The 15,448-nt window shown below is 41.6% G+C and overlaps 1 pseudogene; it reads right to left on the minus strand.

Moving 5' to 3' along the window:
- Window positions 1-6,696: 6,696 nt before the first annotated feature.
- Window positions 6,697-8,256, minus strand: LOC110285127 (pyruvate kinase PKM pseudogene; annotated as a pseudogene).
- Window positions 8,257-15,448: the final 7,192 nt, after the last annotated feature.

Genomic DNA, 15,448 nt, shown 5'->3' on the forward strand with positions numbered 1-15,448 from the left:
TATGCCATCAGTTGTCTGGTGGATGATATGAGAACCTAGCCTGGACCAAGGTCAGAGTTATTAACAAACTTCTGCTCATTGCGTAATTTAGAAAAGTATTTAGGGGAGTATAGATTTTGGTGGTCATTTGCATTTGACCTAGAGAAACAGAGGAGCATGGTAAAATTTTTTTCCCATGGAAAAGTTCCTCTCCCATGAAACAGAAAAGATTGTTATAGGTATTTTGAATTGATTTTGTTCATGTGACTAGGCAGTGTACTAAGCTCAGCACAAAACCATGCACACACATCTTGTGATTACCAGGAAAGGTAAAGGCATAGTTAACTCCCACAGTCACAATGTCTGAAAGAGCAGCTGGTGGCTCACTCCCTCTGTGCTCTTTTCCTTGGCCTGGTCACTTCCCTGCCCTGAGAATTCCTTTCCTCCCCTCTCTTCATCCTGTTCTCTCCTTTTTATTTCCTTTCTTTCTGGTGCACACAGCTTGACTTCCATTTTCATGCTCTCCCTGCCTTGTAGTTCTTGAGGGAGAAACATGATAAATACTGTAAACTTCTCTTGGCAGAAAGATAGTTACTCTCTGAGTATCCTTGCCTAGCACTCTGACTGAGCCGTTTGTTGAGGCTTGTCTGAATACTTGCAATATGGCTATATGGGTCCCATAACCTTGCTTCAGTAAGCAACACTCTCAAAAGAAGAGGTAAAGACAAATGGGAATGGTACAGCTTATCCTGGCAAAACAATTTAGCACCAGGCTCTTTTGTCTAATGCATATCTTACTGCGATATCCAAAGGTCTAAATTATATAGTAAGATAATTATAGATTAAATATTGCTCCTTAGAGATAATACATGCAAAGTGAAGTGGAATAAAGAGTGATTCACTTGAGAGAAGAATTACACCATTAGCAGAAAAATTAAATTCCAAGCCTCAGGGTTAGGCTTCCCTTGTGGGGTTCATCCTGCGTGCACTCTCTCGTTGTTAGGTTGGTTTTCCTTCCCTGCTCTCTGTCTTCTGAGAAATCAGCATCTTCAGATATCTGCTGGCAGAGACATGGGTGGAAGCAGGAAGCAAGAAGTTACAGGTAGACATAGAAGCATAGGTCATGAAACACGGGTCAGTGGTCACTTTAAGTTGCCTTTAGTCAGTTTCTTCAAGTTACATAGATTCATTTGTATTTTTTTCTCTTCATTTGTTTAGTCCTAGTCTCTGCCCAAGAGATGTTGCCATCCTCTAACAGGTATGTGCCACCATCTCCTAGGTGATTCCAACCCCACTTAAAATGACAATCAAACCCACCTATTATACTCACGAAGGGACTGTCTCTACCAGTTTAATATGCACTAGGACAGCAGAGTTACACATTCTTACTAATGACTTGTAGCTATTTTACTTTCTGTGCTTTATTTTGGTAATGGTTTGTATTTACTGAGCACAGCCTACCCGACGTTGGACCAAGATGGGTCAGAGTTGTGTGAATAGAATAAGAAAATTTTCTTTGGAGGCTGGTGAGATGGCTCAGTGGCTAAAGGTTAAAAGTATTGTTGCAAAAACAGGAGAACCAGAGTTGAGATCTCCAGTACCCACATAAATGCTGGGTGGGAATTACAGCCTACCTGTAATTCTAGGCTTGGAAGACAAAAACAAGACCCCTGAGCAAGCTGTTCAATAAGACTTGCTGTGTTAGTGATATCTAGGTGATTGAGAGGTCCTTCCCTGATGAATGAAGTAGAAGATTGATGGATGATGGTTCCTGACACTTATATCAGTTTTCCACATGTACACATGTGTACATGCCTGTGAATTCACATATACATGTGTTAAATCCAAACAAAACCATGCCCACACAGTAAAAAAGGCCCCTGAACAGAAACGTATTTGTTTTTCTTTATGGTATCAGGAAGTGGACCAAGGAACAGTTCTGTGGGTAAACTGGCAGTTTTTTGTTTTGTTTTGTTTTGTTTTTAAATTGGGAAATCATGGAACTACTTTCCTGGTTTTACTATGAGAACTTTCACAATTCGTTTTCAACGGCTTTTTTTCCTATAAAAATAACATATTTACAGGAAAAATATTAAAATACATACCCCAAAACTTACTTCAGTTTAGAAGCACAGTAGAATTGTAGCTGTGTCGTTCTCTGTACCCAAATCCTGTGCGGAGAGAGCTGGTCTCCCAGGAGTACTGACATATCTAAGATCATAGGTGAGACCACCACGATTGCTCCAATACCTGCCCAAGTGGGACCTGCCTGGAGCCCACAAGACACAGGAACCACTGAACAGCTGGAACAGGACCAGTTTTCATCTGCACCCTGGAGCTAACCCTGTGCCACAGCACTCCATACCCAAATCCCTCCCAGAGAGAGCTGATCTCCCAGGAGTGCTGACACACCTATGATCACAGGCTCACAGGCTCACAGGTGGGACATGCTACAGTCAGAGACAGCAAGACCAGCTAACACCAGAGATAACCAGATGGCGAGAGGCAAGGGCATAAGCAACAGAAACCAAGGTTACTTGGCATCATTAGAACACAGTTCTCCCACCATAGCAAGCCATGGATAACACAACACATTGGAAAAGAAAGATTCTGATTTATAATCACATCTCATGATGATGATAGAGGACTTTAAGAAGGACATAAATAACTCTCTTAAAGAAATACAGGAGAACATAGGTAAACAGGTAGAAAGGCTTAAAGAGGAATCACAAAAATCCCTTAAAGAACTACAGGAAAACACAACCAAACAGGTGAAGGAATTGAACAAAACCACCTAGAATCTAAAAATGGAAATAGAAACATTAAAGAAATCATAAAGGGTGACAAACCTGTAGGTAGAAAAACCTAGGAAAGAGATCAGGAGACATAGAGGCAAGCATCACCAACAGAATACAAGAGATAGAAGAAAGAATCTCAGGGGTAGAAGATACCATAGAAAACATTGACACAACAGTCAAAGAAAATGCAAAATGCAAAAAGTTCCTAACCCAAAATATCCAGGAAACCCAGGACACAATGAGAAGACCAAACCTAAGGATAATATGTATAAAAGAGAGTAAAGATTCCCATTTAAAGTGCCAGTAAATATTGTCAACAAAATTATAAACATAAACATACAAGAAGCCTACAGAACCCCAAATAGATAGGACCAGCAAAGAAATTCCACCTGTCACATAATAATAAAAACTCCAAATGCACAGAACAAAGAAAGAATGTTAAAAACAATGAGGGAAAAAAACAAGTAACATATAAAGGCAGACTGATCAGAGTTACACAAGACTTCTCAATAGAGACTCTAAAAGCCAGAAGATCCTGAGCAGATGTCATACAGACCCTAAGAGAACTCAAATACCAGCCCAGGCTACTATACCCAGCAAAACTCTCTATTACCATAGGTGGATAAATCAAAATATTCCATGATAAAATAAAGTTTAAGCACTATCTTTCCATAAACCCAGCCCTACAAAGGATAATAGATGGAAAACTCCAACACAAGGAGGGAAACTATACCCAAGAAAAAGCAAGCAAGTAATCTTTTAACAAACCCCAAAGAAGATGGCCATACAAACATAATTCCACCTCTAACAACAAAAATAACAGGAAGCAACAATCACTTGTCCTTGATATCTCTTAACATGAATGTACTTAGCTCCCCAATAAAAAGACATAGATTAACAGACTGGATATGTAAACAGAACCCAGCATTGTGCTGCATATAGTCAATGTATATCAGTGACAAAGACAAACATTATCTCAGACTAAAAGGTTGGAAAAAAATGTCCAAGCAAATGGTCCCAAGAAACAAGCTGGAATAGTCATTCTAATATCTAATAAAATCAACTTTAAACCAAAAAAAAATTATCAAAAAAGATGAGGAAAGACACTTACTCATGAAAGGAAAAATCTACCAAGATGAACTCTCAATTCTGAACACCTATGCACCAAATGCAAGAGCACCCACACCATAAAACAACAACATCAACAACAACAACGAAAAACCTTTACTAAAGCTCAAAGCACACATTACACCTCACACAATAATAGTGGGAGACTACATACTACACACTAGCAGCTTAATAGCACATCTGAATGCTCTAGAGCAAAAAGAAACAAATACACCCAAGAGGTGTAGATGGCAGGAAATAATCAAACTCAGGGCTGAAATCAACCAAGTAGAAACAAAGAGACCTATACAAAGAATCAACAAAATCAGGAGGTGGTTCTTTGAGAAAATCAACAAGATAGATAAACCCTTAACCAGAGGGCACAGAGACAGTATCCAAATCAACAAAATAAGAAATGAAATGTATAACAACAGAAACAGGAAGTTCAAAAAATCATCAGATCCTACTACAAAAGCCTATACTCCACAAAACTGGAAAATCTGAATAAAATGGATAATTTTCTAGATAGATACCAGGTACCAAAGTTAAATTAGGATCAGATAAACCATCTAACCAGACCCATAACCCCTAAATAAATAGAAGCAGTCATTAAAAGCCTCCTAACCAAAAAGACCCAGGACCAGATGGGTTTAGTGTAGAATTCTATCAAACCTTAAAAGAAGACCTAATACCAATACTCTTCAAACTATTCCACAGAAAGAGACAGAAGGAACACTACCTAATTTGTTCTATGAAGACACAGTTACACTTATAACTAAACCACACAAAGACCCAACAAAGAAAGAGACCTTCAGACCAATCTCCCTCATGAATATAGATGCAAAAATGCTCAATAAAATTCTCAGAAACCGAATCCAAGAACACATCAGAATGGTCATTCACCACAAACAAGTAGGCTTCAACCCAGGGATGCAGGGAATCCATCAACCTAATCCATTATATAAACAAATTCAAATAAAAAAAACCACACATGATCATCTCATTAGATGCTGAGTAAGCATTTGACAAAATTCAACACCGCTTTATGTTAAAAGTCTTGGTAAGATCAGGAATTCAAGGTCTATACCTAAACATAGTAAAAGCAATATACAGCAAACCAGTAGTCAACATCAAACTAAATGGAGAGAAACTTGAGAGGAAGTTTTTTTTCCCCTGAGACAGGGTTTCTCTGTGTAGTTCTGGCTGTCCTGGAACTCACGCTGTAGACCAGGCTGGCCTCGAACTCAGAAATCTGCCTACCTCTCCCTCCCAAATGCTGGGATTAAAGACATGTCCCACCACCCCCGGGAGAGAGAAACTTGAAACAATCCCACTAAAATGAGGGACTAGACAAGGCTGCCCACTATATCTATTCAATATAGTACTTGAAGTTCTAGCCAGGGAATTAGACAACAAAAGGAGGTCAAAGGGATACAAATTAGAAAGTCAAAGTATCACTATTTCCAGATGATATGATAGTATACTTAAGTGACTCCAACATTCCACCAGAGAACTCCTAAACCTGATAAACAACTTCAGCAAAGTGGCTGGGTATAAAATTAATTCAAACAAATCAGTAGCCTTCCTCTACTCAAAGGATAAACTGGATGAGAAAGAAATTAGGGAATCAACACCCTTCACGATGGTCACAAATAATATAAAATACCTTGTTATGACTCTAAGGAAGTGAAAGATCTGTATGGCAAGAATTTTAAGTCTCTGAAGAAAGATATAGAAGAAGACTTCAGTAGATGGAAAGATCTCCCATGCTCATGGATTGGCAGGATTAATGTAGTAAAAATGGCTATCTTGCCAAAAGCAGTCTACAGATTCAATGCAATCCCCATTAAAATTCCCACTCAATTCTTTGAAGAGTTAGAAAGAGAAATTTGCAAATTTATTTGGAATAACTGAAATTCCAGGTTAGCAAAAACTATTGTCAACCATAAAAGAACTTCTGGGGGATTCACCATCCCTGACCTCAACCTGTACTACAGAGCAATTGTGATAAAAACTGCATGGTACTTATACAATGACAGACAGGTAGTTCAATGGAATAGAGCTGAAGTCCCAGAAATGAACCCACACACCTATGGTCACTTGATCTTTGACTAAGAAGCTAAAACCATCCAGTGGGAAAAAGACAGCATTTTCAACAAATGGTGCTGGTTCAACTGGAGGTCTGCATGCAGAAGAATGCAAATCTATCTCTTCCTCCTCGTCCTCGTCCTTGTCATCCTCCTCTTCCTCCTCCACCCCATCCTCCTCGTCTTCCTCCTCCTCCAGCTGTTTATTGACATTCAGGTGGGCACTATAGTAACAGGTCTGGAGACTCTGCAGAATACAAGGTGGAAAGTGGAGTGTCTACAGTGACAGCAGTGGAGTTCAAAAGGAGTGGGGAGGCCAAAGTGTTGAAAAAGCAAGTCAGAGCCAGGGCCAAAAGTCATCTACACTGGGCCCCTGGGCCCCATGCCCTCAGCCCCTACTCTTGCCATCTCCTGACTCCAGGCTAGAGCTGGGAATTCTCTGGACAAATATGTACAGGAGCAAATTACACAGAGATGCTGCTGCCCTTCTGTGATAAAGTCAGAGGTTTTCCAATCCTGCATCTTTCCTTCACCCTTGGCTCAGGTAGGGCCATGAAAAATAGCTGGGCTCTATGGCATGTTTTAGAGGCATTAATTTTCCCTGGTGTTTCAGCCCAGCAGCACCACAATATGGCCCAGAGTGAGCATTACAAGCATTGCTGGCCTAGTGGATAGGATAGGCAAGGGGAAGGGACAAGCGCTAGAAGAGGGGCTCCAGAGGGCCATCAAAGTACAGGCGGCACCACACGCATGTTGTTGGTGAAGCCAGAGCCAGGGCGCCACCCAGTGAGAACACTGACCACATCTCCCTTCTTGAAGAAGCCTCGGGTCTTGCCAACATCCATGGTCAAGTTTACACGAAGGTCAACATCCTCAGCCCAGACATTCAGTACGGCATCCTTACACAGCATAGGGAAGATGCCACGGAACAGATGGGCCTGGAGAGCAGTCTGGGGATTGTGTGTCACAACAATGATAGAAGCCCAAGAGCGCTACCTAGCCACTTGATGAGCACTCCTGGCAGACTTGTTGAGCACGATAATGGCCCTACTGCAGCACTTGAATGAGGCCTCCATGGTGCCCACGGTGGCAGGTTTTTGTGGGGTCGTTGGTAATGGGCATCAGGCAGCGGAGTTCCTTGAATAGCTTCAAGTGGTAGATGGCAGCCTCTGCCTCTCCGGCTATCAGGTGCTGCATGAGAACAGCCTCCAGAGGGTAGTCCCCATTGGCTGTTTCTCTGGACAGCATGATGGAGTCTGTTCCATCCAGGACTGCATTGGCCACATCACTGCCTTCAGCACGGGTGGGGCGTGGCTTCTTGATCATGCTCTCCAGCATCTGTGTGGCACAGATGACAGGTTCCCCAGCTCGGTTGCATCGTCCAATCATCATGTTCTGATCCAGGAAGACCTTCTCTGCAGAAATCTCAATGCCCAGGTCACCACGAGTCACCATGATCCCATCTGTGACCTCCAAGATCTCATCAAACCTGCGTACACCTTCATGGTTCTTGGTTTTGCTGATGATCTTGATGTTCTTGCTCTTCTCTGCCAGGACCTTCCTAACTTCATGCACGTTGGCTGCCTTGCAGATGAAAAATGCAAACACCATGTCCACGTCCTGCTCCACCCCGAACTTCAGGTCCTGGATGTCCTTTTCTGACACAGTAGGGAGGTCCAAGGCAGCTCAGGGCAGGTTCATACCCTTCTTGCTGCCCAAGGAGCCGTTATTCTCCACCTCAGTCACCTGGAAGTCAGCACTTTTCTCCTTCACCTGAAGTGAGATGAGCCCATCGTCCATATAGATCTTGCTGCTCACCTCCACCACCTTGCAGATGTTCTTATAGTCCAGTCACAGGATGTTCTAATCACATTACTCCATGTAAGCATTGTCAGGGTGTTCTTCAGAGTGACTCCCTTCTTCAGCTCCACCTCTGCAAAGCCACTGCCCTTGATGAGTCCAGTTCAGATCTCAGGTCCCTTTGTATCCAAAGCCACTGCAACAGGATGGTAGGGAATGGGATCCGATGAAAAGCTTTCTGTGGCTGTACAGACATTCTTGATGGTCTCTGAATGGAACTTGTGGGTTCCATCAGAGAAATTCAGCCACGCCAAATTCATTCCAGATGTATTCATCTCCTTCAGCATTTCCACAGATCGGGTCATGATGGGCACAGAGTCAATGTTCAGGTGGCACGTGTGTTCCAGGAAGGTGTCAGCCATGGCTGCATGGAGCTACTGTGTCTGGATGAATGCAGTCCCTGCTTTGCTGTGTGGCTTTGGCATGGTTCTGTAGAATCCAAAATAAGTTCAAGACCACCCCGCCCCTTTCCTTGTGAAGGGACTTTCCAAAACTGTATTGTTTTAGTGGTCAAAATGACCATGACTTTTGTGTTTTGGTTCAGATAGTGCCTAGATTACTATATCACCCTTAGGACTAAGAATAGAGATCCTAAATAATGAACAGACTAAATCTGCAGCTGCCAAAACAATATTAATAGTTCCCAGAAAAACTCCTCTACCCTGCTTCACACTAAATTCTGAGGAAGACCACAAACCACCCTGATCTTGTCTCTAGAATTCCCCTGACTTTAATAGCTGTAACTTAATAGCTGTGACGTTAATAGCTGACCCATAAGATCAAAACATACTGCTGCTTTGCTGAAAAACTACAAGGCCAGGCAGAGTGAGGGACTAGGCTAAAGGGTTACTTAGTCATCCTACACAAGCCAACCAATGCCTGAAAAGGTTACTTGCTACACCAATTAGAATAAGCCAGCTATCCTGTTGCCTAAATCTGCCCCTTACAAAGTATAAAAAGTGTGTTCTTTCTTTGTTTGGGGTCTTTCCTCTTGCCTGCGTGCTGAGGGGGGTCTCCAACATGTTGGATCAATAAAACACCTCTTGTGCTTTGCAGCAATGGTGGTCTCTGTGGTCTTTGTGAGTGAGGGTCTTTTGGCAGACTCCAACAGTTCCTGAAGTCCTCAGCGTACTTAGGTTCCATTTCGATACCTAAAGCAGACGTCTGTCAAGTCAGGACGCATCACTGCTGTTCGAGGAAATCGATCCATTCTTATCTCCTTGTTCAAACTCAAGTCCAAGTGGATCAAGGACTTCCTCATAAAACCAGATGACACTGAATCTAATAGAAGAGAAAGTGGGGAAGAGCCTCGAACGCAGGGGCAGAGGGGAAAAGTTCCTGAACAGAACACCAATAGCTTATGCTCTAAGATCAACAATCAACAAATGGGACCTGCTAAAATTATAAAGCTTCTGTTAGGCAAAGGACACTGTCAATGGGACAAACAGCAGGCAACTAACAGATTGGAAAAAGATCTTTACCAACCCTACATCTGATAGAGAGCTAATATCTAATATATACAAAGGACTCAAGAAGTTAAACTCCAAAGAACCAAATAATCCTATTAAAAATGGGGTACAGAGCTATACAGAATTCTGAACTGAGGAATCTCAAAAGGCCGAGAAACACCTAAAGAAATGTTCAACATCTTTAGTCATCAGGGAAATGCAAATCAAAACACCCCTGAGATTCTACCTCACACCAGTTAGAATGGCTAAGATCAAAAACCCAGGTGACAGCAGATACTGGTAAGGATGTAGAAAAAGAGGAACATTCCTTCATTGCTGGTGGGATTGCAAGCTGGTGCAACCACTCTGGAAATCAGTCTTGAGTGTCTTCAGAAAATTGGACATAGTACTACCTGAAGATTCAGCTGTACTACTCCTGGGCATATACCCAGAAGATGCTCCAACTTGTAATAAGGACACATGCTCCACTATGTTCATAGCAGCTTTATTTATAATAGCCAGAAGCTGGAAAGAACCCAGATGTCCCTCAACAGAGGAATGGATACAGAAAATGTGGTACATTTACACAATGGAGTACTACTTAGCTATTAAAAACAATGCCTTCACGAAATTCTCAGGATAATGAATGGTACTAGAAAATATCCTGAGTGAGGTAACCCAGTCACAAAAGAACACACATAGAATGTACTCACTGATAAGTGGGTATTAGGCAAAAAGCTCGGAACACCCATGATACAACTCACAGACCATTTGAATCTCAAGAGGAAGGAAGACCAAAGTGTGGATGCTTCAGTCCTACATATAATGTGAAACATAATAATCATGGGTGGTAGAGGATGGGAGGGAGTTTGGAGGAAGAGAGGAGAGGGAGGGGAAAACAGAGGGTCAGGAGCAGGTATGGGAGGAGACATGGTGATGTACAGATGGGCTGGAAATTGAACAGAGGTTTGTAGCAATAGGGGATGGGGAACTGGGAATAACCACCTGAAAGTCCCAGATACCAGAAAAGCAAGAGGCTCCCAGGACCCAGCGGGGATGACAGTAGCTGAAATACCCAACAAAGGGGAGGGAGAACCTATAGAGATCATATCCAGAGATTAGAAAAGGCCCCCAGTTGGGGGATGGGACCACCCATTCTGCTCCAAAATTTTAATCCAGAATTGCTCCTGTCTAAAGGAAATATGGGGACAAAATATGGAGCAGAGCCTGAAGGAAAGGCCATCCAGAGACTGCTCCACCTGGTGATCCATCCCATATACAGATACCAAACCCAGACACTATTGCGGATACCAAGAAGTGCTTGCTGACAGGATTCTGATATAGCTGTCTCAGGACAGGCTCTGCCAGAGTCTGACAAATACAGAGGCAGATGCTTGCAGCCAACCATTGGACTGAGTCCCCAATGGAAGAGTCCAGGGAAGAAGTAAAGGAGCTGAAGGGGTTTGCAACTCCATAGGAACCCACCAGATGCCCCAGAGCTCCCAGGGACTAAACCATCAACCAAAGAGTGCATACACATGGAGGGACCCATGGCTCCAGCTGCATATGTAGCAGAGGATGGCCTTGTTGGGCACCAATGGGAAAGGAGGCCTTTGGACCTGTGGAGGCTTGATGCTCCAGTGTAGGGGAATATTATGGTGGTGAGGTAGGAATGGGTAGGTGGGTGGTTGGGGGAGCACCCTCATAGAAGCAGGGGGATGGGGGATGTGTTAGGGAGTTTGTGGAGGGGTGACTGGGAAAGGGGAAAACATTTGAAATCAAAGAAAATATCCAGTGGGGAAAAAAAGAGAATTAGATCTGTGTCATGTATGAAGTGTAGTTATCCAGGGGAGGAATTACTGACAGTACTTTTATTTTATGATTCATTCGGAGAAGACCAAGAATTGTTTCATTTAAAATGTTGCTGCATTAGGCCCAGTGAGAGGAAACTGTAAAATACTTAAGAATGAAATGAATAATTTTCTGAAAAAATATAGAAGGAAACACCTCCATACCTCTCAAATTCTCTTTAAAGGACAAAGCTATAACTGGACCACATATCGATCAATGCAAACATCTCTCCTAGAGTCTGATGATGTTTCTTTTCTTCTGACAGGACTCTCCATGTGTCCCAGGCTGGTCTGGTTTTGCCATTCTGCCTTAGATCCCCAAATACTAAGGTCGAACACACACACTCACTTTCCTAGAATAGATGACCAGGAGTGTATACGCTGGGATAAGTTGTTTCATATTTAGATTTGTAAACGTTTTCTGACTGTATTAATCCGTAGCCCTACCAACAATGTGGGACTTCCTCACAAACTCACAAGTCATACTCTGTGTTGGCTGCTGTGAAAGGCACGTTGTGCTGTCTCAGCATGACTTTACAGGAATTTCTCTAACAGCTAGTGAGACTGAGTTGCCGCAGATTCGATTATTTACACCCTATACTCTCTTCAAAGTAACTGTCTTTTTCTTATTTTCTTGTCATGTTTTCTGTGTTTTTATTTTTGACTCTTGATAGTTCTTTAATGCACCTTTTTGATATTTAATATGAGATTTGTTAAATATTTTCTCCTGGTGTTTAGATCTTTTTTTGAACAATATTAAGAACTTGTTTATTTTACGTGTATGCATGTTTTGCTAGCCTATTATGTCTGTAGAACATGTACATACAGTGCCTGTGCATGTGAGACCAGAGGAGTGATCATATTCCCTGGAACTGGAGTCACAGATGGCTGTAGGTTACCATGAGGATGCTGGGATTTGAACCCAAGTCCTCTGGAAGAGGAGCCAGTACTCAACCCCTGAACCATCTCTCCAGCCTGTTCTGCAGCTCTGTCAGTCTTTACAGAGACTGTCACAAAGCGGGTGCTTTTGCTTTTCTGATGTTGAAATGATCAACTCTCTCATTTATGTAGCCTGCTTTTGGTAACAAACAGGCTTTTCACTTGAATTCAGATCCTGAATATTTTTATTTTATATTTTCCATTTAAGGCCATGAACAGCTTTTGAGTTAATTTTAATCTCATTTTCTTGTTAGCTTCTGGGGCTAAGTAGCTCCAGTATCAATGACTCCTTTCTCTGCAAAAGCAACTGAGCATGTATGGGATTCCTATGGATACTGCAGTCTGTTTCCTTGACCCAAGTGTCTATCTTTCTGTGATTTCCCCAGTGTTTATTTTCATGGCAATATAACAAAGTAGATGAAACTGAGGTTGGAATGTACTATATGAGAGAAGAGAAAACAAACAAACAAGCAAACAAACAAAACAACTCCCAAATTAGATGGGTTAACCTGCCCATTTTGTTCTTTCATATAAAACAGTCTTTTATTCTGCCTCATTTATCTTGTAATGTGACCTTTTAAATAATCTTATCTATGCCTATAATTAATCCTGGAATTCTTAAAAGTAATATTTTATTTACTATTTGAGAATTTCAAGTAATATATTTTGATCAAATTCACCCCATTTTCTCCCCACAAATCCTGGGATTTTAATAGGAATTGTGAGCAACTGATATGTTAATTTGGGGGAATTGTTTGCACCACCTAGAGTTTGTTTATTTATTTTTAATTTTTCCCTTTATTATTATTTTTATTAGGTATTTTATTCATTTACATTTCCAATGCTATCCCAAAAGTCCCCCATACCCTCCCCCCCCCACTCCCCTACTCCCCCCCCCCACTTCCACTTCTTGGCCCTGGTGTTTCCCTGTACTGAGGCATATAAATTTGCAAGACCAATGGGCCTCTCTTTCCACTGATGGCCAACTAGGCCATCTTCTGATACATATGCAGCTAGAGACATGAGCTCCGGGGGGTACTGGTTAGCTCATATTGTTGTTCCACCTATAGGGTTGCAGATCCCTTAAGCTCCTTGGGTACTTTCTCTAGCTCCTCCATTGGGGGCCCTGTGATCCATCCAATAGCTGACTGTGAGCATCCACTTCTGTGTTTGCTAGGCCCTGGCATAGTCTCATAAGAGACAGCTATATCAGGGTCCTTTCAGCAAAATCTTGCTAGTGTATGCAATGGTGTCAGCGTTTGGAGGCTGATTATGGGATGGATCCCTGGGTGTGCCAGTCTCTAGATGGTCCATCCTTTTGTCTCAGTTCCAAACTTTGTCTCTGTAACTCCTTCCATGGGTGTTTTGTTCTCACTTCTAAGAAGGGGCAAAGTGTCCACACTTTGGTCTTTGTTCTTCTTGAGTTTCATGTGTTTTGCAAATTGTATCTTATATCTTGGGTATTCTAAGTTTCTGGGCTAATATCCACTTATCAGTGAGTACATATTATGTGAGTTCTTTTGTGATTGGGTTACTTCACTCAGGATGATGCCCTCCAGGTCAATCCATTTGCCTCTACCTAGAGTTTATTGACCCAAGAATTTACTATTTATTTAATATTTAGGTAATTGATTTCTTTCATCAGTATTTTGTAGTTTTTATGTCTGTACATGCTTCATTTGATTCACATTTTACTTTTTAAGGAAATTCAGGAATCCTGATTTCTCCATCCCAGTATGTTTATGAAGTGTATTAACACTAGTCAGTGTATGGCAGGCATGCAGTACAAGCTGAACTTTCAAGTGATGGGAATATGGTACTGGGTACAATAGCTCTTTCTCTTTGGGTATATGTCTAAATTGATCAAATCGAACATCATGGGAATCAATGAGAATCCTTTTTAAAAAAACTGAATTTGTGCCATTGGTTTTCATTTTAAATATTTATTCAACTTGTAAATTTCAATGCAAATGTATGGAAGAGAACTTGAGTGTTGCAACAATTAGACTTGCTACCAGTTTATGGAATGCTTAAGAAATTCTATAACATTCCTGAAGATCCATTTCAAGATCAATTTTCTGCATGCAAATTGCTTAATAATTCCAATAGTTTTTTTAATTTTTTCATTGCTTTCCTTCTATCTTTTGAGCTGCTTTTAAATAAGACTTTTTAAAAGTAAAATTCAATTACATCATTACTTCTTCCATTTTATTCTACATCCTTTCCCAGTTACCCCCTCTCTAGCCCCTCCAATGCAATGCCTACCCCCAAACTTGATAGCTTCTTTTTCTTCTTTTTCTTTTATTTTTATTTTGCCTCTCTCTCTCTCCTCTCTCTCTCTCACACACACACACACACTATACATATATATACATATATATATATATATAAATATATATAATCTCACACACACACTATATATATTTTTTTTTTTTCTGGGCTGACCATTTGATACTGGATAACCAATAGGGGGGCTCATAACAGGGAGAGAGTCAGCCTCCCTCTCTCAGCAGACAGTAGTTGCCAGTTGTTCTTTGTCTAGGATGAGACCTGACAGGCTTTCTCCTTCCTATTTTAGCACGTCTACTGACACTGCCAATGTTCCTGCCTTGTCTATGCAGCTATTTGTAGGAAACAGTGTCACACACACTACCAATATTCTTACAGTTCCTCCTCATTTTCTACAATATTCCCTAAGTCCTATATTTTAGGAGCTGTGATGTAGATGTATTCATTGTGACTGGGCTCCCCACAATCTGTTGATCTCTGCATTGTGACCAGTTGTGGTTTTCTGTGACGTTCTCTATTTGCTGTAAAGAGACACTTCCTTGATGAGGTGTGGACAAAAGAAGATTTAGGATGTAGTCAGGAATTCTGCTCCAGCATAGTGGAGACAGAGTTTCTTTTCTAAGGTCTGTGATCTCACTAGCCCTAGGAAGTTGGCTATGTTGGCTATGGAAAGCAGGCATGGTTTCCCTCTTGTTCAGCAGACTTTAAGTCTATCAGGCAGCTGTTGGTTGCCACCCACATGTGAATGGCACTTCTAGCCTTTTTGTGCATTTTCCATGCTGGTAATTGTGGTTCGTAGGTGTTGCTCTGAGCAGGACTGTTTAATTGCTCCCCTCCCTTGGCAGATTGTGTAGAATGTTCTGGAACTGTGGAAGCTAGACCATAGAAAAGGAGCTTTCAGGTCAGATCCATCTTGAGTCATCTGAATCATGTGTCTTAAGTGTGTGTGTGTGTGTGTGTGTGTGTGTGTGTGTTTGTGTGTGTGTGTGTGTGTGTGTGTGTGTGTGTGTGTGTGATATCTTCAGTAATAGGATGCAGCATCCTCAACCCCTGAGAGGCAACCGAGGGCTACATTGATAATCTATATTGTT

Source organism: Mus caroli, unplaced genomic scaffold, assembly GCF_978045245.1.
Source record: "Mus caroli unplaced genomic scaffold, Mus_caroli_1 scaffold_19, whole genome shotgun sequence".
NCBI classification, from domain to species: Eukaryota; Metazoa; Chordata; class Mammalia; order Rodentia; family Muridae; genus Mus; species Mus caroli.